The following is a 4,394-nucleotide window of genomic DNA, read 5'->3' on the forward strand; positions in this document are numbered from 1 at the left end:
ACTTTATATTTATGTATTTTGTTGTTGTTGTTGTTGTTGTTGTTGTTCTTGTTGTGTTGTTGTAAGGTTAACTTATCGTGCTTTCAAGTCAAGATATTTTTGAAAAAAAAGAGTAGAAAAGGGAGTTAACATATACATGTATGCTACTCAAGAAAGTATGTAGATAATTTTATAGTTATGTGGATCAATTTTTATAATTATAATGATAGAACATGAGAATGTAAAGTTAATTTGTAATTTTCAAGATACCGTTTAATTCATAGAAAATTTGATTATTAATATGTAACTTTGCAAATCTTCATATTTTGATTTTTATTATTATTATTGGTAGAAGTTTTCAAGTTTTGAGATTTTTAGAGATCACTATCATGATTTGTTTCCGAATTCAAAATGTGAAAGTATTTGGTTATGATAAAAATAATTTAGTAAAACTATTTGTCTCTCTCAATCTACTTACTTTACCAACATATAGCTTATCTAGAAGAAAAGTGATAATGACACTTTTTTTTGCCAAGAATCATATTTATCTTTTTTTTCTCATTTTCTTGATAATTTTTTTTGTTTATATATTTTTTATTATTGTACAAAAATAAATATGTAAATTACTACTCCTTTATTTATTCATATTCTTTAATATAAAATTTTAATTGCCTTTTATTTTTCTTACTTTCATGACATTTGATGATTATATAACTTCTAAATTATATTAATATAGTCATGTTCATAAAATTATTTGATATTTAATTATCTTTATTTCCCTACTTTCATAATTTGTAATGATCACAAATCCTAAATTATGTTAAAAGTCATGTTCATGATATCATTTAATATTTCGTATTGTTATCTTATAATTAGAGGCAGTATAAAATTTTAATATAAAAATAATAAAACTTATATGTATACTAAAATTAGAGATCATATATATATATATATAAAGAACTAAAACTAATTTATTTTTAACTCTCTTATTGACTAAGAAAGCATTTAAATTTTGTCATTTAGTTCTCTTAATAACAAATTTGTGTTTAAAGTGTTAAAGAAAAGTCATATATATAATTAATCTTCTTTGTGTGAATTGCATATAAACATTTCTATTATTATTACGTAATAATTAAAAATGACCAACTCCAAAATTGTATCATATAAACAATTAAAAGAATATAGTTGATACCTCAATCAAAAGTTCAGGATGATGTGATCCAAGTCAATGACGAGGCAAAGCAGTTCCTTGACTTTGAATGAAAAATATGAAAGAAGAAAAAAAGAAAAAGAGAAATCTAATATTATATGTTATTGCACTTTCCATCCAAACAAACTATATACATATATTTTATTCAAAGTGTAAGCATATAATTTAATTTATTAGAAATGATGAACATTTATTTTCTAATCGGTTACACTATGTTTGGATCATTGTTACCCATTGTATTGTTAAATTTCGTTGTTACTTAACAATGAAAACTCCCATTTTTGGAACAATCGATTTGGTGTGTTCCCATTGTTACTTAATTTTTTTTTCTAATTATATCCTTACATAATATTTCATAATACTATTTTACCCTTTACCTTATATTATTTAATTCTAGTCAAACCTCCTGCCCTAGAATAATTAAGGATATTTTAGTAAATTTAAAAATTACAATACAGTACGATACAGTCAAACCAAACAATAAAAATGTTATTAAACAACAACAAACAATACAGTCTAGCCAAACATTGTATCTACCATACAATACAGTACAATAGAATACAATACAATACAATACATTATGAAATAATGATCCAAACAAAGTGTTAAGGAAGAGAGTGGATGTTTCACTTTTCAGGTTTTTATTGAAATAATAAAGCAAGACTAATGTGGAATTAATATATAGTACACAAATTAATAAATAAAAAAGGGAAAAGTTAAACACAATAACGATAAAAGCCAAAAAACAGGAGAGATGTATAAAATCATCTTCTTAATTCATACCTCTTCAATTACATAAATTTAAATCTTAATTAATTTAGTAATGTCTATAAATCCTAACCTTTCATATGCATAACCTTCAAATATTTAATATACAAATTTATAACTCATTAAAATGACACTTATAAAAATCTATTTTGAGAGATGTATAATAATTACCATAATAATATTGTAATAATAAGAACAATTGTATTAGTGTTGTAAAAAACTATTCAACTCTTGGTACTTTTTCTACATCTTTGTCGTTGCATACACGTATTCTTTTTTTAAAAATATTTCTTCTCACTACTGATAATCTCTATACAATAAATTATATGATTACTTTTATTTTATTTTTATTGTAAAAGTAAAACCTCAATGACAATGTTTCACTATAGCAACTTAATTCTCTCTTCTCGCAATGCATACTATAAGAATGAAAGTTTAAATATATATTTTTAATATTAATGGATCTTATGTGACACAAATGTGCAGTAAATGAATGCCAGTACGAGCATCAATCATCGAAAAAAATTCTCTAACTTTTTGAATCTCGGGCATAAATATGTTCGAATGTAATTCAAGTATTTTTTTTTTCTACCATGATTTAGCACAAATATATTTTGATTTGTTTATTTTTTATTATAGAGTCATTTATACAAAAAAAAAAGGTCGTGTAATTTATGATCAAGTAAATTTAGTATTGTTGGTTGAACCAATAATATTACTATAAGAATCATTGAATTTAGTATGAAACTATGATAATTAGATTGTTACTTAACTGAAGCTTTTCATATCAATTTTTATGTTTTCATTTTTTTATCAACAATTTTAAATTGAAAATGCAGCATGAGATTTTTTAACAATTTTTCTGAATAGATAATATTAAAATTGTAACTTAATTTGTATTTATATCTTTTATTATATCATTTATTAATTATTTTAAAATATATTTAATATCTTTTTATATCCACACAAAGCGCGGACAAGTACACTAGTTAAAATATAAATGCAAAAAGAAATATATATGAAAATTGATACACTATTGACCATTATATATATATATATATATATATATATATACTATACTATACTATATATTGTCGTTTGGAATATGTACAAACCCACTTAAAAGAGAAAATAAATCACCTATTTAATGATTATCTAAAGTATTAACTACACCAAAAGAAACTTTTAGTGGCAATTAATTTTCTCTTTAGCGACAATATTTATTGCCATAAAAACATTTACTGGCATTTAATCTATTGTCATTGCATCCAATGTCGCTAAAGGCTTTAGTGACATTTATTTTGAGTGCCAGTAAAGATCAATATTATTGCCGCTAAACGTTAATACTTTTGGCGGCATTTATTTAGCGGCTGTTACTATTGCCGGTAAAATCACTTTAAAAATATGCTATCAAACATATTGTGTGGCTTGTGTCAATGCCGATAAAGATGCAATGGATGACATATTTAACCACACGTTCATAGCATAAAAAATAAAAATCACGAGAGAAATATATTCTTTTTTTGGTAACTCATTTTTTTTATTAATCACCCAAGAAAAAACATTACAAAACTGTAGCGCAGTAATAACTCTACTGGCTAGCCTGTGACAAGAAACTTAAAGAAAACACAACTAACAAATTGCTAAGAAAACATATTAAAAGATGTACTTTTGCACTAATCCTCTACGACGTTCTGATTATCTCCACCAACCAAACAGTCGAAACAAATATATTCTTCTGAGTCTTCTATTGTATGCCATGAAGGCTCTTGCTTTGTAGGGTCCTCATTCAAAAACTCGAAGGCGTACATTCGCTTTGATTCTTCCAGACCTTCAACTTCCATCACAGCTTACAGAAGAGCAGGGGTGTCAATGGTGTACTTGATTTACTCGATTGTGTCAGCTAGGTGTCAGACAGGGGCGAATTTATGTACTAATTTTGGGTCACCCGAACCCGTGGTCATCCGACTAAACTCGATATATTACTTCTATAATTATTAAAGAATATATTAAATTAAAACTTATTGAACCCGTTCTCAAAATGGCTGGATGGTTCACTGGTACCACTGCAAGATTTCAACTCACAGGTCGCAGGTTCAATCCCAGGCAGCCCCAATTCGCTTCAATTTATTTTTATTAACTAAAAACACATTTTTTCATTAAAAAAAAAAAAGAAGCTAAATTCTGAAAGTTTAAAAGTCAAAAGACTTCAAAAGTTTCATACCCACACACTTTTCAAGTTCTAAGTTCCAACAATATTTTTCTTCCCTCTTCAAATTTGTTTTCTAATTTCCACACAAAGAAGAAGCTTCAAGTCTCCAACTTCAAGTCAAGAATTTAGAGAAATCATCATTGTCAAAGTTTAAGGTAATTTTAGTTTATGATTTCTCTTTTTAATAAACAAACTAACAAGATAAATAAATAAATATATATATAT

This window comes from Solanum tuberosum, unplaced genomic scaffold (genome assembly GCF_000226075.1).
Source record: "Solanum tuberosum cultivar DM 1-3 516 R44 unplaced genomic scaffold, SolTub_3.0 scf00600, whole genome shotgun sequence".
NCBI lineage: Eukaryota > Viridiplantae > Streptophyta > Magnoliopsida > Solanales > Solanaceae > Solanum > Solanum tuberosum.